At 37.6% G+C, this 22,613-nt stretch overlaps 1 protein-coding gene across 4 annotated transcripts in view; it reads right to left on the bottom strand.

Moving 5' to 3' along the window:
• LOC139939682 (nuclear hormone receptor E75-like) overlaps nucleotides 1–22,033 on the bottom strand; it is a 47,225-nt gene extending 25,192 nt beyond the window's left edge. Inside the window, exons 1-2 of one of the 4 annotated variants that reach the window (XM_071935745.1) lie at nucleotides 21,609–22,033; nucleotides 20,187–20,355 (exon numbers count right to left, since the gene is read on the bottom strand). The gene's annotated coding sequence lies outside the window, so the exon portion shown is untranslated. Of the gene's footprint in view, nucleotides 1–1,619; nucleotides 1,954–6,414; nucleotides 6,618–20,186; nucleotides 20,356–21,246; nucleotides 21,381–21,608 lie in introns of those variants that run through there. The other 3 variants (XM_071935747.1, XM_071935748.1, XM_071935746.1) reach the window with 3 other exon arrangements.
• Nucleotides 22,034–22,613: the final 580 nt, after the last annotated feature.

The raw sequence follows: 22,613 nt of genomic DNA, 5'->3' as shown, positions 1-22,613 counted from the left end.
AAACATGGGTTAGTTTGTATATCAGTCTGTGTTAAACCTCAAACACCAAACAAGAACGTGACACGATGGGTTTCCTCAGGAAATGCGTAAACAGAAAGTTTACAGAAAGGGAAAGAAAATCATTTCGGGTTTTGAGTGTGTTTGTTTTGTTTTAATTATTCGTTTTTTAAATTTATTTAATTTTTTGGGGTGGAGTAGATTCGCCTTCACTCTTTGAGTCTTCAATAAAAAAAACACATAAAATCATGCAACTTTTATAAACTTAATAATAATAGATAATACCAGTATTTTGCTTACCGCAATCAAAATAAATAAATAAACAGATAATGGGGGAGTGGTCTTCAAATGCTATCCTTTGGCAGAATTGAGATCACATTCTACCCAAAGGATTGTTACTTGTTCAAATGGCATAATTAGTCATCTTTTCCAGTTGATTCTCAAACTTCTTCCCCGATTTTTCCGATCTTGTGTATTGTCTTTTATGATTAGAAGAGCAAACTGATTAGAAGTTGAACTTTGGAGAACCAAGAAATTGCAAAAAATCCAATGCTAATCATTTGACAAACTAATAAAGTTACAATAATAATTACTTGGACACTTTCATTTCTACTCTTTACATGGATGTTGACTTATCAATTCATCGTTTCTGCACTTCAAAGCATTTTCTGGTCCCAATTACAAATTTGAACCTCATCATTTAATCATTCAGGTTCAGATTTTGTCTTAAGTTTTGGAAATAAACTTAAAATGTTCAACATTAAGCTACTGGTTTTGTTAGTTGGTGATCAATGATAAGGCATGACATGTATAAATTTTTGGCTTTTGAAGAACTGTTAAATAAAAAACATCGCCTTTATAAAGTGTAAATCCAAAATATCAAAATATTTCCAACAGTTCTTGTAAACTTTTCTCAGAAGTTGCGCAAGGGAAAGAGAGCAGATACCAAGCAGAGATGGGGAACATTACCAAACGGCAACAGTATCTTCTATGCTATTTGTTCAATCAAAACAAACTTTCATTAATTACAAATGTTTCCGTTCTTGAGATGAAATATGAATCAAATGTCTAACGACAGGGTCCCATGAAGCCAAATAAAGCAAGCTAGAACAAACATGAGAATACACAACGACTATTTACGATCAAATTCCACTGCACACACCTCAATTAAAACATTCCTTCACAAAAACTAAGTATAAAACTACAAATATTAAAATAAACACTTCAAAAGACACTCAACTCAAGGTGGAGAGAAAGTTACAACAGCCTAACATTATTAGCGATTTTAAAACACTCCTTAAAAAAAATTCTTAAACAGTTTCACTTCGAAGCATTTTACGCAAATTTTCACCAAAAACTTAGCTAGTTTGAACAAAACCCATATAAAAAAGGAACTTCTTTTATTTTTTGTCTGAGAAACAAGTACAATTTGCAAGACGTCAAACTTCAGAACAAACTTTTGAATTGTGGTCAAATCGTTAACTTTGGTAACCTGTCAGTCAACTTTTTAAAAACAAATATAAGCTTTAGATTACAGTTATTCAAACAAAAGACTCAATCCTAAAAAAAACTTTCAAAAAAGGAACTTTTTAACTTAAAAAAATAACAGTTGAGCTACTCACCAGTACGTATGTAAACAAAAAGTACTGTTTGAAACGGAATCAAAGCGTCTTGCAAGGCGGATCAATGGGACGAGAGATTTGAACTATCAACTATCACTGAAGCTTCCCCGTCCGTCACTGAACATCCATCCCCCTGAGCCGACAGAGCTTGACAACTCATGAAAACTAGGCAAATCTAGACCAAGAAGTCGCCAGAGAGAGAACTTCAGCGTACGCAGGTCGTCATCAGGAATCCACCAATGCAACACACACAAAAAGGGGAAGGGAAAAAAAAAGCCTAAGCAATAAAAACCGAGCCGGTAAGGGAATGAGTGAGACAGGTCTTGCGTTAATGGTGTCAAGCGCGCTGGGGATTGGCCTACATTTCCCCCCACGGCTCTTCCATCACTGACCCAGTTTCGGGAGAGAAAACATTTCCAGTCTGTCTGCGCGTCAATCCGGCTGGAAACATGAGACGCTGTATATGTGTCACAGACGGAAAGAAGCCTGGCCTCCCAGACAACCCAATCCCTCCTTCGTGCATGTACAATGCCTGAATAACGTCCACTGCCAACTCAAAAACTCTGCCTGCCAGGCTATCAATGGGAGGGCTGGAAACAGCAGGGATAAATTTAGCTTTTATCGGCAACTGTGCCGTATCACGTTTTGGTCCTGCCTACCCGATAATTTTTTTCTTCTTTCTCCCGATCCCGTTGGAGGTGTGAAAAGAACCTAGTTTCTGACTGATATGTAGGTTATAAACAAACTATTTAATTCCCAAGCTCCAAGGACAATTTATGACAACGTTTTTCTAAACAAACTGTCCTGTTTATTTATGGCTCAATCCTAATGTGTTTTAAAGTGTTGTATAGTGATATGTTAGCCTATTAGAATACAAGAGAGGGCTCACTGATTACATTGCTCTAGATTCTCGTGCAGGTGACCACGCAGTCAGGGTCTCCTCCTAATTTGTTGTTACGTATTTTTTTTCCAGGTCAAATAAGCCTTGAAATCAATCCAGATACATGACCACCAAACTGGAAAAAAAATATTTGATGAACTGGTAGTTGCCTGACCAGCAGGAACATGATAAGCTTACAAAAAATCATCACTCGTCAATTTAGAAAAAGAAGAGAAAAAAACTTGCATGAGGTACAGTACTGATCACAATAGTATGGAATGAGGTTAATTGACACACAGAAAATTGGGACATCACGTTCTACATGTGTCTCTTTAAAATATTTTCAGTGCAGTAAACAAAGTATGTTTTTTGATATTTTGAGGCAGACAGGGCAAGCATGAGATTGGATGGGCTTGAAATCTATTTTATTTACCGGTAAAGGGGCCTAAATATGTAGGTTGGGTTTAAAGGAAATGTTTAAGAGTAATGTTGTTGCCTATGTTTGTCTGTCTGCCTGTTCATAAGCAGGGTATCTGAAAAATAGTAAAGAATGGATTTCAACCCAACTTAATAGAAAGCTTAAATGGTCCAACATTCAAATGATAAGATATTCGATGTCAATCAGAATCTCTTTGTGGACCCAAGAACAATTTAAAAAGTTACTATTCTTCAAGAGACGAGCGACAAGGCTAAGTATGAGAGCGCCACCTTGTGGGGCATTTCGAGCATTCAGCACAAGTCCCTCACTGCTCAGGGTGACGGACCCAGATTTTTATGAGTGTTTTCAATTTTGCAAATTTAAACCATTCTGCTGCATGAGCCCCAGTCTGGCAAAGTCATTTGGTATGAAGGTAGAGTGATCGGCTCTGTAGTAGGCGGGAGCTGAAGGGGGGGGGGGGTAGTCAAGGAAAATACAGAGCTGTAGGGAGCTGTTGAGAAGCCTGGGCTCTAAGGGCAGATCCAGTTTTGTAATACATTTAAGCTTGGGCGATATCGATTTATTTTATTCACGATATATCGCCGACAATATATCGCAATATTCGATATAATCGCGATTAATTAAATTTGACATCATCAGTCTTCAAACTCCAAGTGAAAGTTGTAGAAGAGACATTCACAGCATAAGAGAGGTGTTCTAATGACCTAATCTTCTGGTTTTACTCCAAACATATGGGGTGCAAGATGTCTCAGCTAGAAAATACATCGCGATAATTGCGATATCCCCCCATATATCGATATTTCAAATAAAACCAAATCAATCCGATATCAAAATCGTTTCCAAATTAGTATCAAGATATTCGATAATATCATGGTATTGCCCAAGCTTTAGTAATACACTCATTTTCCTTATTATAGAATGTGAGGAAAAGTTTCTGTATCCTGCCACCACTTGTTCATCTTATTTACTCAAATGAGACTTCTCCTTTTTGTAAAAATACCGACAGTTCAATTGGGAAAATAAAACAAGTATTTCAAGTCTCTTGCCTCATGCTAAAATGGTGTTAAAGGTCATTCTGTGTTTTTAAAACACTTTCAGAGTGGAAGTTGAAACATGTGGTCAGTGGTTTTCCACAATAAATTGCCTGTTACATTCCACACCCAGGTCAACTTCAATGCCGCTTTGGTTTATTATTGATTTAAAATCTAGGAATTATGAACAACAAATTCCCTGAACAAAATATAAAAATCCATATTATTTGAAATGTGCTATTTGATTATTTTGAATTAATACAAGTTTGTTTGGGAAAACACACTAGAAGAACGCAGGACTACACAGTACTTCAACTGTCCTTTTGATGACAAAGTAACTAGACTTTGAAAATGGCAAAGACGCCCAACTGCTCAGCCTTGGGTGACTGTCTTTGTTCACATAATTGAAAAAACAAAACTTATAATAAAAAAATGCACCTTTGATTCATTTCTATACTGGAAGTTCAGCAGTTGTAAGATACAGCAAGGATCAACAAGCTTTTCCTACAAAAGAGAAACAGTCCAGACTCAAGTAAAAACTTCAACAAAAGCTCAACAGTAGGCCATAACAAAAGTCAAACACAACTTCTGGCAACAACAAATAAAACACAATGGAAACATGATTCCTGTTGAGAAATAAGCACGCACATGTGTGATACAAAAATGCTTCCCTTTAAAAAAAAACATGTGTTTTTGTTCAAATACACAGTCAAAACCTTTGCTGACAGGAAACCAACTTAGTCATCTGTGAACTTGACAATCACTGATATTTCAACAAAAAAGTTGTTCTTATGATTTAAAAAAAGAAAGCCGGTAATGTTTAAAGTTCTCTGAAATTGTGGTTTTGTCCTAACTGTTTTGAGAAAGCACTCGTCCAAAAAGACACAATTTAGTATAAGGGAATGCACTTTGCGCACATTGAGAGAAAAAAAGTACATAAAGGTGACTGTTCTAAACCAGTTTGTTGCTCAATGACCAATTTCAGACCAATTTGCTTCCGACTGAAAGCCTCAACATGGCTGACTTAGCTTTCACTGAAGCCAGAGAGGGTATTACTAAAGGCGCAATTCAAATGAGTATTTCTTTCCACACCTAGAGCAAAATATCAATCTATCGGACTACAAGAATGCAGGATTACAGGGTATAAAAGGCTTGGCGCGGCTTGCCTTTTGAAAACAAGGAAGCAACTTCAAGATCGTCGGTAAATGAAGGTAATCAATATACAATTGCTCCGGGAATGGCTCAGGGTTTTCGTGCTCAATGATGCACAATTTAATCATGACAAATATGTGATGAAATCAACCACTCATTGTAGGACAAATGATTTCTATTGTTTTCCCTTTACCGACATATATTTATCACAAAGATGGAGCTACTGAGTGTTGTTGGGGAAATCTGTGAACAACTCAATATGGGCCCATTCCACCTGTTCCATCAGAGTTCTTATTTCATGTTTTGTAAACTACAATGTCTGAACTATTCTATTTCATGAGGAGCAGCCAAACGAAATAGAAAAACAAAAATTTCACCTCGTGGTTATTTCTCACGACAATGCACAAAGGAAATGGCTCACACATGTGTACATCATTTTCATTTGAAAAAATTGCCACAATAAACAAAAAATAGACACAGAAACTCGAATATCCCACAATCTGAAAATTCCGGGAAAAAAAACTTTTAACAATGAACAAATGTGCAACCTTTGCACCACCTTACCTCATTTCGACAAACAGATGGGGAACGACTATTTTTAAAACAACCCACAAATTCCTTTATCCTCAATTCTGAATTTAATCCAATCAATCAATTTTAAAACAGTAGTTAGGACCTTCTACATTTAAAAGAAACATACAAATAAAACCCTCAAAACATAGCCTCAAACATACTTTGTTTGTTCCAAGGCAATGCACTTTGTGAGTAACAAACTGTCATCAAAGTTTTGAAGCAAGATGCCGAGACTCAAAACGCTGTGACCTCAACCCTTCTACTTCAAAAGAGCCCACCTGTGTTTAACAACCATCTGGAGCAACTTGGCCGTATACGCAAAGAAGCAGCGTGCCGTTGCAAACGTTAATTTTGCACGAAAAGGTTGCTGGAAGTGTACCCACAGAAAATGTACTAAAAATCATAAACATGTTGCAAATATTTTCTATCTTTCAACTTTTTTTTGCAATCAATAGTTTTTCTAGTTTTTTTAAGACAATTTTAAATCCACCTGTTTATTCTGAACAGAATATTAAAGCACATTGTTGGTTAAAAGAACGTGCTAATACAAAAAGCCTACTATTACAAATTCCTCAATTGACCTCTATTGTTTTAATCCATTTTCATCATTCAGTATGGTACCTTTACCACAACAGTTTAACTGTGTAGGGGAACTACACTTAAACTGCTTTTAATTTAAAGGAAACAACCATAAAAAACTCAGGTATGAGACCAGCTTACCTTCCAATAGATTGAACCTCCAAAGCAGAAAAAAGCGGCAAAGATCTAGCTGGATTGTTTCACACTTTGAAGTCACTAATCAATCTGACCCAATTAGAACCAGCTACATGTAGTCTCTCACACAACCACAGCGAGGTTCTCCCAAAATGGCAAGTGGGTTCAAGCACTTCCATCAACCAAACTGAGAGAGTTGACAGGGTTCCCTCCACTGATAAGAGTTGTAATTTTGGGGGTTCTGTTGTTAAACCAGTGTCATGGACCTCCGATCTACAATGAACAAGTGCAAGTTGGTCTTTTCTTACAAGGTCATCAGCCTGCCTGATTGACCTATATAAACTGTGTGTTGAGCTTTTCCTGTTCTCGTTCAATGCGTGTGCTAGTTTAAATAGGCCAGATTTGGGCCATCTATATTCAGATTTATGTTTCTCCTCTTGGGGAAAATGCAGTTTACAAAACGGGCATTTATATTTTATGCAATTGTGTGCATATTGTATTGTCGATTTAGCCTTTGAGAAAGACTCTGCTAGGGTCCAATTGTGAGGCCTTTATAAAAAATGTTAATGCATTTGTAGATCCTTTTGATTTGGTTGATGACCACTTTACATAGGTAATGTAACATTCTTTTTCCAAACAAATTTCTGAACCCCAAAAGCCTGTGTATTATGTATTTTAGTTTTTAAGGGTGCCAACCGTAAACGTTTCAACTAAAGTTTATGCAAGTAACAAAACTTGGACACGTACTATGTGCATAAGAAACCCGAGCTAGTTTTCACAAGAATAATTTCAAGATTGAGTGAAATCGACCCTAATCAATAATCACCAATCGGCCTGATGCTTCACCTTTAAACGTGTTTTCTCCTAACCATTGGGACATCTGGAGGGGCACCAAGGCAGTGACCAGGGGCAGTATTTAGGCCTGTTCACCATTTGGGCAAATTATCATGTTTAACTGGACCGCACACACAAAATCTGAAAAGGACAAGCCTATGAGCTTAGAAAGGAAAGAAACTACAAGGAAAAGACAGCTATGTTGCTCCCTGATCTAGTTTACTCCCAGCACAGATTCTGACAGTTTCCTTGTTCTTAACAATCATCAGAGCCCTAACTGATTTTAAGAGCTCCTTGTTTTGACATCTTGACGCACGCACACCCATAAATATGACCTGCAAACAGATTTAAGACATTCAAATCAAAGAAACCCTTTTACGCTTTTCAGAACACCGCCCCCTCGCATTTGAGGCTAAAACATTTCGCAGCTGTCTTCACAATTACTGGAGAGACTGTCATTAATGACACTTGTCGATTCACCAATCCATTGGCCTAGATCTCAAACCCTGGTCTACAAGATTAATCCAATTGACTGGCTTCTATCTTCAAGATGCTTCTAATCACAAAAACTGGTGAAGGAAACGTCAGAAGAATTAGAAGAAAGTATATATAGAAATATCTAGAAAATATAAAGTCCATTCTTTTAACTTCACACTGAAACAGCATGGTTCATTATCGAACAAATAAACTGTCAAGATCTGGCAACAGGTTTCAAGCATTTGAACTATCAGAGAGGACACAAACTTTGGACCATCTTTTTACTTTGATTGCATTCATCAGGTTGCAGCATTCCTCTGTTTATGTTCAATCCACATTAGTTTTGTAGCCTTCGAGAAAGACTCTGCTAGTGCTAGGGTCGAAACATTAGTAGTCATTTTGGTAAGTAGGACTAAGCAGTTTGAAACAGCTAATTCTATTTTCCCACAATTATATATAAGATGTTGAGATTATTTTGTTGACCTCATCAGCAACAAAAACAGACAACTTTTCTTTTAGAAAAGAATTTTTGTTGCATAGCACCAATTAACAGTTAGCACAGTTCTTTCTTTGTGTGCTGAGGTTGTTGAATTTTGATGGCCTCGGCAAGAAATAAAAAAACGTTTTGTTTTTAGCTGGTTAACCTATTTTTCATTGAGGTGTGTCATTCAGTATTGTAATGCGCTCTTTCTATGTATGGTCATAAACATGGTTTCCTTTCAGTTGTTTGATGTTACTGGACATTGTTGACCTAAGCAATGACCTCAGAAAAGAACAAAAGAACCTTTGTTATGATTATTGCAAGCGTGCATTCTGAAGTGACGTGGACGTAAGTGACGTGGATGTAGAAAATGAGTGACGTGGACGTAGAAAGTTGCCCTTGCTCTTTGATCTTGTCGTAATATGTAACAGCAACATCAGAGTTTTAAGTTCTACCAGTTGGAATCGCTTGCTGCACTCCAAAGTACCAACAACTAACAGAGTTATTGTTTGTCCTATGTGTGATGTTGTTTTCACCCACAAGAAAGCATTCTTCAAAGCCATTCTTGGAGAGCAAAACTTTTTGAAATTCCTTTTCTCCCCAAGACCAAGTCTTCTAATCCAAGGTAATTAGCATAATCCACTACAAACAACAGCTACTGAACTTGTGACCAACCACAGATGTTAAAAAAGTTAGCCAAGTCTGGTACTTTATGTAAGACAGAGAACAGTCTTGCTTTAAATACACTAGACATGTTTGGTAATTGTAAAAGACCAGTATTCTCACTTGGTGTATCCCACCATAAATGCATAAAATAGAAAGGTTTCCGGACTGAGGTCTTTCTCATATTCAACTATTTTAGTGAGAAAATTACCTCTTTCTCAAAAACTTTAGTTACTTCAGAGGGAGTCGTTTCTCACAATATGTTATACCATGGGTTATACTATCAAGTCCTCATTGTTCCTTACCAAGTAAGTTTTGATGCTAACATATATTTTGAGTAATAATAAACTGTGTCCACTGCCTTTAAAATATTCCAGGTCTCTTTGGTCCTAAGAGCAATTGAACACAAAGAGTAACAAATGTCCCATCTCAGTAAGGAAAGACAGATTATAGTAGTACGGGCGTCTCCCTATGCTGTCTTGGATGTAACCCCGACATAGATTTCTCAGAACATTCTCTCAACCCCAGCAAACACGTACACACTCACTTGAACAGGGGAACATTATGGTAGGGGTCACGACCCTGGATCATGAGCTAGATTCACCAAGACTTAGTTTTGTCAAGTGATAGGGTTCGTTGACCCCTTGTAATGAGTTCGCACCGGATCGTGTGACAAAATAAAACAACAGTCTTTCATCGCAGTTCGGGTGTGCGCCTTTACCAGGACGTAAATTTTCCCCCTGGACACCTCGAGGGGATTGGGCTATTGAAGAGAGTGCGGGAAGGAGAGAATGGACCGATCAACTGACAAATGAAGACAAAAATCATGTGAATAAAAGCTCTACAGACTTGGGAATACTAGAGTTCAAGATACATGTATAAAAGCGATGATTGTGACACTCTTGTGATCCGCTCAGACCTGTTGGAAAGAGTGGAAGGGAAGGTGCATTCATAGCCTGGAGTCCCCCACAACATATTCCACTCATTTCCCCGGCTTTGTCTTGAGTATAAATAATTGCTCTCCACTCATTTCCCAAGCTATGTCTTGAGTATCAATAATTGCTCTCAGGAATTGGTTCTTCTCATAGCTTCCTCTAAACCAGTGGTCCCTTAGATGTCAAATGATGGACTATATGGTGATTTACTTTGAACCTACACCCAACTGCTCTTCTTCCTACCCAATTACATACAGATCTCAAGTCTTATAGGAGTCTTGGTTATCGAGCCCTGTGGTCTTAGTCCCACTCATCTGTTAATGTTGATGATCTTGAACCAAAGACCTACAACTTTTCTTCTTTTAGAACTACAGTACATTATTTTTTTTCAGAACTTTGCTACTCATACTCGAAGTTATAACATTTGAAATCATTTGAAATTGATGGGAAAATAGACAAAGTCAGAGATGCCAACATTGAACTTTAAAAAAGAGTAGCATCTTCCAAAAGTTAAGGGCGAGCGTGGCTTGGGCTGGGCTCCCTAAACCGATCTTTCTATTACTCTCTACAATGCTAATTAGCTCATTTTCAGGCATTGTCGTGAAATAACAATTACCTCTGTATGCACCACCAGAACAGCTACAAATGTTTATAATGGCCAGTGAAAAAAAAATCTGGGAAAAAAGAAAAAAAATCCCTTTGTTCCCTTGTACCTGCAGTATTTATCGTCTTTTTCAATACTTTTTCATTTTTTTTTTATACATTTAGCTTCCGTCTTCTTCTTACTTTTTAACTTACCTTTTAGTTAAAGTTTAGTCTGTTTTTTTAAAGTACCTGGATAGTCGTCCTCAGTACACTTTTACTGACTGACTTTTCAAAACAAAACAAATCAAGTATTTTTACTGCCTAGATTTGGTAGTTGTTATTGTGAGGCACTTCTTTTACAAGGGTTATATTAATGCAATATTGTAGCTAACAAATGACAGAAATGCGACATGAAAAAGGTTCAAAAAAATATTGCTTTTAACTCAATCATTCATGAGATCCAAGCTACGGCCTGATTCTTCAAGCTGCAGGTTTATTTGGAACTTTTCTCACTTTCCTGGTTTTTTTTTCTCTAATAGAGTCAGCTCCACTACTTTTATGGGGGTCAGGAGCTGCCATGACATCATACTGTAAATTTAACCTACTTCCTTGTGATTTAGCTGGAGCGAGGGCGTCGGGTCTCGTTCATGACAATTTTAAGGGATGCGCTTGGCCTAGAAACCGGTTGTATCAAACTTCTTGACATTTGGCCAAAGGGCGTCAGACAACATGCGATACACTAACTGTAAATCAGACGCTATTTCAGCAACGGCAACGTGGAAAGTTATCTTTCAGCTCGTAGTTAAGATCAAGACAAATGCAGAAGAGGGTCAGAATGCAAGTATTTCAATTGATCTTAATGGATTGATGCCAATTGGGCTCGACATCTGCCAAGTTGCTATCAAATTGTCACATATGAAAAAAAAAAATCAAAGGAGTTTCCTGCATGAAAAAATACAAGAACTAATGTTGTTGATAAGCTTCTGTACAAAAGTATGTTAGAATTTCTTTGTTTTCTCATGACCTCTTGAAATTAACAGTTTCCAATGTACACAGTTTTGTGCACTGCACTTTAATTAAAAAAGTTCAACCCTAAGTAGATTTTGTTTAATTTCAAAGACGAGTAACAAGGCCATAAAATCAGGGGTACCAGTGAGAGTAGAAATTGGGCCAAGTTGTCTTTTGTCAGCCAGCAGGGCTTACGTGTGTCAAGCACCTTCAAGTCTGGTCCTCTACCCCCCTGTCCTTGGACGAAGTGTCTCTCGAACCCCAGCAGCAACGGACAACCACAAGAAATCCAACTCCCTCAAAACAAACAGCCTATAAAACCAATGCCCTTGTATACCAGAGGGGGAGGAAAAATTATACATACACACACACAACATCTGGGGCATTCAATAGAAGAGGGAAAAAAAATAATAAAACTGGGTCAGTGACGTCAGAGGGCCGGTTTGTGATTGGCCAGTAGGGAGCTCCGGCAAGGTCAAACGAGGTGGGCCATGGCGTGAAATGGCAGCCCTGGGCCCCCGCAGGCCTATATGGATTTCACCATTCAGACCCCGACTTCTCACTGTGATTTGGGTGTGTTATTCGCATCATTGGCATTAAAACACGTGTTGAATGTACTCCATTTGTTTCCCCATCTCTCTCTCTCTTTCTCTCTCTCTCAACATTTTTTTGTCTTCTTAATGTCCGATTCTCTGGCTCACTCCATGGTCCTTTAGTTGGCATTCATCTGTCTTTTTTTTCTATTTTTAGGTTGTTTGTCTACCGGATTATTCCAGTTTCACTCTTAGTGAACCAGGAACCAGACTGGTTGAATGTGGTGAGACAGTGTCAACCCCATATGGTTCATTGACCTAGCCTTGTACTCTCCAATCAAACAGGGGAAAAAGGAATAAAGGGGAAAAAAAGAAGAGCAACCAGTGTCAGCTAGAATCAGGTCAATTTTAGGAGGGGCGGACATCGGGAATAAATGAGGCTCAGATCGAGGGGGGGGGGGGAAATCAACATGTATCACAGGTCAATCAGGAAAGTGGATAGGTGCACATTCTCCTAAAGTAGGTCAACTGGTTTGCAATCATAGCTTCATAGATTAGGTTTTCAATCAGCAGCAAAATTGCATTATTAGCTATTTTAGAGTGTCTCGTTGCTCACACTATAAAATACTCTATACAGCCTCTCAGACACGTTTAATGTTGCATTAAACGATAGCGATACGTGTAGTAAATAAACAGCACAATATGCACTAGAGCCCTATTTTATAAGCACAAAAAGTATCTCACAGCAACCAGATTACTTTACCAGAAGGCTATCAGCCTAATTACCATTGTATCATTTGAGACTGTTTTCCTGCTTAGACTGTTTTCCTGTTTTTGATTAGCAGAAATTACAGCTGAGAATAAGATCTCAGCTGTACGACATTGGGCCAAGGTTTTTGGAAATAATCCAAATTGCCTTATAAATAGGAAAATGGGGGTAAAAACTCTCCCTTTCCTGTAAATATAATAAATAGAGTTGTGAATTCTTATACTCACAACAACCTGGAACACCCACTATGAATTAAACTGCACTGGCCATAATTGAACAAGGACAATCAAAGAGCTGCTGGAACATACTAATACTTGCTAAGTACAGCACACTTCTGCCTACCAGAAAAACAGTTTACCAGCCAAAATACCACACCAACTAACATATAGGCCTACCTGGTTTCCTTCTTTGATTTTGTTAAGCAAACTTTTCTTGAAATCAGGTCCTATTAAACAAGCTGACATAGCTTTATTCTGAAAGTTCATAAGCTGTCAAGTTGATGAAACTACTAACATAAAAACACACAAGCAGACCGCTGGGGAGGTATTTCCCTATGAAGCATAGAGCAAGGAACAGCAAGAACCCCCCCCCCATTTTGTTTTTTTACCTAAAAAAGAAATCAAGCAAACAAATAAACAAACAAACACACTGTACCAAAACTGACTGGGACAATCAGTCAGAAATGTAATCTTTTGACCAATTCACAATTTTGTTACAAGAAACAAGATGTAAGTTTGAAGGTTTACAAATTGTCGGCTTTAAAGACAATGTATCCATGTCCAATGCGGAAATAAATGTTCCACTAATTTGAATTGAATTGAATAAACAAAATAATGTTTGGTGTACAATTGCAATTTCATCGTGTAAATCTGTGTTAAACAGAAAACAAATATGGCTGAAATCCGCCCGCTAAACTGGTTCTCAGAAATGTTTTGAGAGGAAAAAAGAAGGAAAAAACACTTCTGGAGAATTGCTCATTCCAATACAGAAACAGCTGGCAGCTGCTAAAACAGCTCTGTTCATCAATGTGTGTACTTAACTGCTTCCCCTAAAAACGCAATACCTGGCTGAATAAAGTTTGATTTAAAAGGAAATCCTATACAGTATAAACACTTTGGAAGACGGGAGACTGAAGATTTTTTGTAACCCTCCCACTCCAAAATCATTAGCAGATACTTTCTGCTTTGACCTTTTTCTGCTTTTACCTTTTGTGTTGTTTGATGCCCTTTCGTGTCATGTTCAAAGGGGTAAGAGCAGAAATCCATCCGTCATGCAGTCTGGGTAATGTGTATAGTGCGCAATGAGTAACAAGGAAAGTGCACGCCACGCCACGCACATATTTCATGTCTCCATATTGATTATTTTTGATATGAAATTGCGTTAAAGACCTTAAAGCACTGAGCAGATGAAATTTAGCTTCAATGGTATAGTACAATTGAAAAAAACAAAAACTGTTGTTGTGAGGAAGGGAGACCAGTCAATAACAATTTCAAACACACTAATGACTACACTTTCGGTGGTCGTCTGTTTCTAATTTATAGGCCTACCCGCTACTAGGGAGCATCAGTGATTGCAGCAAAGTAATGTACTGCACACTTTATTTTTCACACAATCTGTTACGCATTCCTACAAATTTACAAAAACCTTTTTAATTTTCTTGCCACAGGTTTTTCTAACATTCAATCCTTCTGAAACATGTGCACATCCATAACACCAGTTTGCTGGCACTGGCAGCCACCATGAATGCTTGCCTTCAAAAAAATGCTTGTGGCTCATTTCTTATTGAATATAGTCCACCCCCCCCCCACCCCACCCCCCTCCCTTCCATCATTTGGCACCCGGATGGCATATCTAGGCCACAGCACGTCTGGCAAACTAGGCCAAGCGACCAATTGGCCCATCGTCATCTTGAAACAATCCCGGCAGGCTGATTATATGATTTGTGCATGATCCAGCCATGTGTTAGAAATGCACTGAGTGACGAAGCAGCGGGCCAGGCTTTCCGTAACTTTCCCTTCGGCTTGACCTAATTCAAGCAACGACAAAAAGGGAAAAAAATACGGGGGTTTGCGAGGGACGTGAGACATGCAGACTACATTGCCATCCTCATAGTAGCAGCACCAAGGCCAGTGGATCGCGGGATCGTAATCGTAACTGGGCCGGAAGAGCACCCTTGTAGCACTGCTCGGTGTATACCGTGACTAATGACATTGCATTGATGATGGATGAATGCACCCACTGAATTGATGTTAACAATATAATTTCTGCTCGTTGGTACTGGCTTGTTATTGGTGGCGGGGTGGCGGGCTGTCGGCAGAGAGGGAGACAGTAGGCCCGAGACAAAAAAATCCAGGGCTGGGCTCATTATTGCTGACATTTCTGTGCCATCCGTGAACATGAAAGTTAAGAGTTGATTGAGAGGGGGGTGGAATGTGATTGGGAAATCCAGCTGCACTGCGCACGATGTTCCTCAATAGGCGTGCGTTGGATGTTCTAGCTCATTTTGGGAGAGCCTTCATTTGTTGAAATTTTTTTAAATTAATATACAGAAGATGTTAGCTAGGATCTGGATATGGGACATCTCTAAGTTTGCTGAAACTCTTAAAGACGTTGGCCATTTTCTTCAGTCAAAATTACAGATAAGGCGCAAGAAAAGTCAAAAAATTTACTTTTTGTTTAATTTGTGAGAATGGCACAAAATAACTCCTGCGGCTAAGACTACATTAAAATCTAATGTCAACCTCATGAGTTGTCCATTTCCACCTGAAAACATGTTAAACAAAGCACCAATTGTTATCCATCTGATGGATTACACACTGCTTTAAACTTACAAATTGACTGAACTGGAATACACAATCTCACAAATCTCTTGAGAATGGCGCAGTTACTTACAGTGTGCTTAAAAATAAAACCATTTTTAAAACCAAAACTGAAAAATGTTTTTAAAAGGACAGCCTTTTTTGTTAAAATTGTGAAAATGTTTGGGTTTTTTCTATTTGAAAAAAAGTAGGATTCTAACAAAGTTATTTTTACAAAGTAAAAGCCGCTTACGTATTAATTTGTTTATCTCTCTGAATTGAGTTATCCCTGATGTTTTTACCCTTGGTTAAAAACTTGTCGGTCAACAATCTAAAGTGGTTCTGAAGTAAACAAATAGAACCGTTATGCCGAAATTTCAAGCAAAAACTAACCAGATGTTATTTAATGAATCACATTCAGACAGTTTTCTGCATGGTTTCCCAGCTGGTACACATCATTAAATTAGAGCATTTAGAGCAAATATGCAAAAAGGGAAGAGAACTAGGACAGGGTGTGATTAAGAGATTTAAGTGAAACATCAAGAAAGTAGGCCGAGCACATACATAGATGGACAAGTACATCTAGGTCAGGGCTGCTCAGACTGTGCATCTCTCACAATACGCCTACCGCCAACTACAGTACACTCCTCTATACACTGTAAGCATAGCCTGGGTTTATTTTGTCAATATACGCTTGCTTTTCTGACTTTAATTCGGTTAGAATATCAGTAATACGGGATGTTTACAATGTCTTTTAGTAGTAAGCTCCTTGTTCAGTAAGCCTAACGAATGTAGTAAATATGGCTTCACATTAAATTCCTTTAAAATGACTTTAAGTTCCATTTAATAGATAGATTGTCATCTCAAATGAGGCTTCATTTTGCATGTCATCCAGTGTAGTCCTCTGACTATACAACTAGAGCTATAATGTAATTAAACCATGGAGAATAATCAACCAGCTCATATCAGATCCATCATCTACACTTCAAAGGTTTCTTTTTAAATTAAAGACATTGGACAGTATTAGTAATTGTCAAAGACCACTTCTCACTTGGTGTATCTCAACATACGCATAAAATAACAAACCTGTGAAAATTTGAGCTCAATCGGTCATCGAAATTGCGAGATACTAATGAAAGGAAAAACACCCTTGTAACATGAAGTTGTGTGCTTTCGGATGCTCGATTTCGAGACTCAAATTCTAAATCTGAGGTCTCAAATCAAATCCGTGGAAAACTACTTCTTTCTCAAAAATTATGTTACTTCAAAGGGAGCCGTTTCTCACAATGCTTAAGAATTATACAAAAATATAGTTAGAACCAACACACTATCAAAACAGCTCGTCAGAAAAACCCATCAACAGTCTTTGTTCTACTTTTCAAAATGAAAGCGGATTTTTTTTTTTTTGACACAGAAAAGGAACTTGAACATCCTAGTTTCGGAGATGGGTCCAGGAAATCCTGTTAAAACCTGGGCACCCGGCAGGTCGTAAACATATTCTGTTTTTTGTTAGGTGTGTGATTGGAGTAAAGGGAATTTAAAACAAGCCGAGTAGCTCTACAAGATACAAACGTCTCCTTAATGTCTTGATCATGAGTCCTGGGTGCCACTGAAAGAGGTGCGGTTTGTTTATTTGACCAAAAAGTACACAATTCTGGCTTGAGGGCAGGAGTCTACCCTATAAGTTGAATCACAATCTCCAAACACGGTTGTACATGTATGTAGGAGACATTTTCAAAGGATACAGAGACTATCCTGCACTACATCTCCACAAATTTTTGTGTGGGTTTGTTTTTAATTGAAGGGTTTTCCTTGTACAGTAGAGCGAAATGCAACACAAAAAATTATAATTTGCATAAAATTTGCACACAAAATCAGTCTAAACATTTTATATTATGCTCATAGTGTGAACATTCTGAGACTAATGAAAGCTCAAGAGAGTCCGGTTGGCTATGTACTTAAAAAAATAAGGGCAGGCCCTTTAAAACTCATTTTCTACCTGTGATCATTTCATGCAATGTATTTCTTGACAATGTTAGCTTTGTAGTAAAAATTAAAATGTTGGGGTTGAACAAAGAAGCATTGACAAGGGCTGGACTTGGACCCGCTAACTCCAGATTAATGCGCTGGTGCTCCACCACCCGAGCTATCCAACCCTATGTTGGTGGTCTCCAAAAAAAACACATCACGAAAATATTTAACAAAATCTTGCAGGGCTAGGCTAAACTAAAAGTGCACGCCCAATATCTTCAACAAACACAGCCCAACAGAGGGCAGTATACAGTTTAAAATGCAGCCTATCAACAACAGCACCAAAATTATTGTTAGTGAAGAACTGTGTTTGTACATATGTATGGTTGCTATTATTTTTATAAACACAAAAAGCAAATACATTTTTCAACTGTAAATTCATTTATCATGTAGGTACTGCCTTCCAAATTGAAGATGTCATTGCCACTTGTTCATGTTCAGAACACTCTACATTTTTAATTTCTAGCTTTTTTCAATAAAGAAATAATCACTTATTAATCAGTCCTGAAATTCTCAGCGCTATTTCACTGTTAGTTTTCTTTCAATCTAGTTGAAGAAACGCTGGATAAAATATCTTTCTACAAAAGAAACTCCAGGAGTTGATATTGAGTGTGAAGTGCTACAATAAAGCACGTTGCACGTGGCACAAAACGTGTCATATAGCATGGGTTCAAAGGATTAGTACGTACGGATTGATCAGAAGATAATCAAGGACCTATTTGTACACATGTTTTTTTAAAAATAAATTACAGCAAGGGTCTATTAGAGCATCAACAGCTGTATGAAGACTTAGGTATATCTTGCGATGGTCATCCCGCTGAGGGAGGTTGAAGCCGGACGTGAGACAATCAAGCCTGCACATGACCATACATGTGACCAATGGACTTGTTTTCCAGTGAACCTTAGCGAGGCTGCAATTACTACCCAGAAACAATCTATCACAAATGCATATCAGATGCAAATCTCAAACAGTATCCTCTCCTTTTTGTTGTCCCCAGAGAAAATCTAAACTGTCAACAATAATGAAATCAAGAGTATATCCTTAGGCATCATCACTACATTCAAAAAGATTTCCAATAAAACAAATGGAACTATTCATAAAATAGGTTGTTGAAATGCTTTCAACTCGGTATTAAAAGCGCAAATAAATACAGTTTTTTTTTTAAATGCCTCATTTGAAGATTAGATTTCTTTTTATTCTACTTTAAAATATCTTCTCTACGACAATTAAACTTGCGCTGCACTGTAAGCACTGACCATCAATGTTACCATTTTTATTTGCAAGCCTAACACATTCTGAAATGTTAGGACCAAAGAAATTTGTGATTTTGTGTCTTTCACCAATTTACAAGACTCAGATAAATGTATGAATTATGCGAGGTGATTTGTTTTGATTTTGGACAACTAGAACATAGGTGTTTTACAAACTTGCAATTATAGCAAAACAGACTTGTTTCTTTTTCTTTTTTTACAAAACTGATCGTTTCCAGATAATAAATTTTAAGAGCCTTTGAAATAATTAACGGTGACAAACTAGCTCAACCTCAATAATTCACAGATGAACCTCTAACTTGACGTAAAGTTGCCATAATTATATTAAACCTTGAGGGGAGTTTGGAGATCCTTATAGTATTCCTTACAAATGATTGCAGGTAAACAAAAACAAATCAGAACAAACACAACAATGACTTCTTATAAGTTTTCACCAAGACTAAATTAATAAGGATGAGCAAGTACATCCAATTATTGGATGCTATCATTGAAACGTGACAGTGTCACGTTTCTTGTACACGTGAATCATCTTACTAACGAGCTCATTACAGACATGCTACATTTTACAGACAAACTTTCGACCCCAAATTTGACAGCCGGTGAGCATGAGTGAAGCAATTAATTATAAACTTAACATTCAAAAACAATTAATTAGTGTATTTTATGTATAGTGACTTAATGTTTTTGCCTAAATCTAAGCTGCAAAAACAGAAAGACCATCCTGGTTTGGTATCCATGGTGATAAAGCAATATTTTTTTTATAAAACAACCTATAGGCTATAATGTACTCTTTTTTTATTTATTACTATTCTACATACAGTGCTTAAAAATATTTCTTTGCAGGGGGGGGGGGGGAGAATTGGATTATTTCGCCAGCCATGTGTGCATGGGATCAAGCTCTTTTTAAAGCTTAGCCTGAGCTTTGGATCATCACAATTAGTCCTTCTTTGGTGAAAGTAATTCATCATATAGTTTTATTGTTTTTTTAAATTGAGAAAAAGCTATCTTGAGGATTTTATTCTAGAAAATTCCTCATGAATTTGAAACCTCAATCTTTTTAAGCTTCCCCAAGCAAGACTTGAAACTTCGATAACACATGTACAACCCCTGGGTGTATCTGATTTGAACGCAAGCTCTGAACACTAAAGAAAAATGCTACTCTACAACACTGAAAATAAGTGTGGACGGGTGAAAGTCCGCAAAGTGTTTCAAGTCCCTACACTCTGTGTACTTCTTTTGTTCTCAGGTCCACACTTCGTATGGAGGATAAAAACACCTGCAACTTGGTTAAAAAATACTTCCCAAACATTTCCTGCAGTTAAGTGTGAAAAATCCAACAAAATAGTGTGGAATTATCGACGATGTGGGGTAAGAATGTGGCTTAAGACTAACCTAATAGTCATTCTTCAGTCCGATTCAGCACTTTATCCAATGTTCAGAAAGTTGAAGCTGGTGATTGGTTGTGTCTCTTGTGCAGTGCACCAATAGTGGTAGGGTTGTATTGAATGCCAGGAGGCTCTGGGTCATTCTCTGATGGCCAAGAACCAAGTTTCTTCCCAATCTGTGAAAAACAAACAACCATCCACTGTTAAAATTTAGGTTTATTAATATAGTACTAGTAGGCAATATTATAAGTTGGTTTGGTGAAAGATTTTCATGAATCCTTATTCTTGGGGTTACCTCAATTGATGCACATGAAGTATAACTTATATAAGGCTGGCACATCTAAATTAAAAACCGATTTAGTGATTCCTTTATTGCATGGAATTGGCAGTTCTGAGTGGACTTGACTGGGTTTCATGAATGAAGCTTTCTTTTCACGCTTTTAACCAAGCCACAACTTCAAAATTAGCACCTTCATAATGAGACCCAGTAACTGGGGCACTGTACTACTTTTTTTTTTAATTTTGACATTATCGTATACATTACAACGGATAACTTTCCGTATGGCGCCACCACTTTTTCACTCATTTTTACAAAAAAGGATATCTCATTGAGGTAAATTAGATACTAAATTAATTCATATCGAATGAAAAAGTGGTGGCGCCATACGGAAACTTTTCCATTACAACCAATAAATAATGACAACATTTTGAAAAAGGAGTACAACGCCCCAGTTACTGGGTCTACTTACTTTACAATAGTTTATATCAACATTATTATAATATTAATAGTTTGAGTTTATCCATGAAATCACAGCTATTTACTGAATACTGGGCACGGTAAGTAAGTGCAGAATTCTGTGGTATGCAGAGCTACGAAGTTTGATCCAAACCTGAGGGCTAATTAACCATAAGTAATTAGAAAAAAAAAACTTTTCAATCTAGCTACACAAACAATGTGCTAGGCCTAGGCTAGAGACTTCAGAAAAGAATAGACCCCCCCCCCCCCCCAAAGAAAAAGACCACAACTTTCCACTCATTTTTATTGCCAAAAATAGTGTTATATTTACCAAACTTGGTCGACATGTGCAATGAAGGCAGCATCTTTTTCTTAAACTATCTCTGGTTCCTGAAGGTTCAGGGAGGAGAGTCTGAACTATTGATACTATTTATCTTATTGGAATATTTTTTACGTGATTTGGGGTGTTCGGACGCCATTTTCTCTACAGAGTAAAATACTTCTCTGGGAAGGACTGGTATATAAACGAGACAAGTCTAGTGCGGTATGAAATTAATTTAAAATGGAAGTGAACATTTTTTCATTCATAGTTTTCGATAATAATTATACAATCCTGTGTTAATTTTATTTCTTGTCAATATGAAGAAAACAAAATATACATTTATGGTCAAGGAAAATGAAGCAGAAACTTACACAAACCAGCAGCAGGGGCGATCTTTGAATTCCTTTGCCAGTGCAATTTTTGTTTCAAAAGTCACTGAAGAGAAAGAGGAGAGTAGACCCCATCAACTTGACAGAAAGTTCTCTGTAAATATTGTGACTGATTGGAACTCACAAGAGTCCTGTCAGCCTGTTGTCTCTAGTGAAGCAATGGTGGGTGGTGTAGGCCGATTGTTGAAAATGAAACGTCAGGAACGATTTCGGTAGCTCCCTTCTTGATCTTGGTGGGTCGATGGCTTGGCAAAGAAATGAATGTTTTGACACAAAACGAGAACAGGTAGCTGACTATAAAACCTGGTAGTGGCTATACCACACGCCCACTAACCCCACAAAATATAATTGATAATCGAATGAAGGCATTTCATCAGTGGTTTTTCTACTGCAAACCATGCAACTGAATTCAGTCCACGCGCCTAGAAACGTGAGTTAGCCACGTGCCAGCTAAAACCGTCCAAACACACTCTGCATATAGTGACATGTGCCTCCAACCAAGTGAACAGCAATAATGACGGGTGTCAACAAATTCAGCTCAGAGGGGCAGTTTAAAAGATCACACATCTACTACTTAAATATAACTCATTTTAGGACTTTTTAAAATAAAATATTGGCACAATACTTGAAATTTGTTTTAAGATTGTGTTAAATTAGAGTAAAATTGATTTGTTGATGTAACAATAATGCTTCGATTGTACTAAACACCCCTACTTTGGAAATGGTTCATTCTTTATTGGTGACGTTCTAAACGTCAACAAGAAGAGATTTGGTGTGAGCACGTGGCAGAGACAGAAAGTTGCACAACCATAAATTGTATAAGTTTTTTCCTCATAATTATATCGAACCTCTAATTTACAGTAACTGACCCCCCCCCACCCTCCAACCATGTTGGATCGTCTGTGATGTAATTCATTTGTTACGCCCCTGTCAGATGCAATTGTGTCCGCCATACAATACTGTCCGCTCCGGACACTTTTGCATATG

The sequence above is a fragment of the Asterias amurensis genome, chromosome 7, assembly GCF_032118995.1.
Source record: "Asterias amurensis chromosome 7, ASM3211899v1".
NCBI classification, from domain to species: domain Eukaryota; kingdom Metazoa; phylum Echinodermata; class Asteroidea; order Forcipulatida; family Asteriidae; genus Asterias; species Asterias amurensis.
Note: the sequence above shows the minus strand (reverse complement) of the source record. Positions and strands in the feature narration are given on the sequence as shown.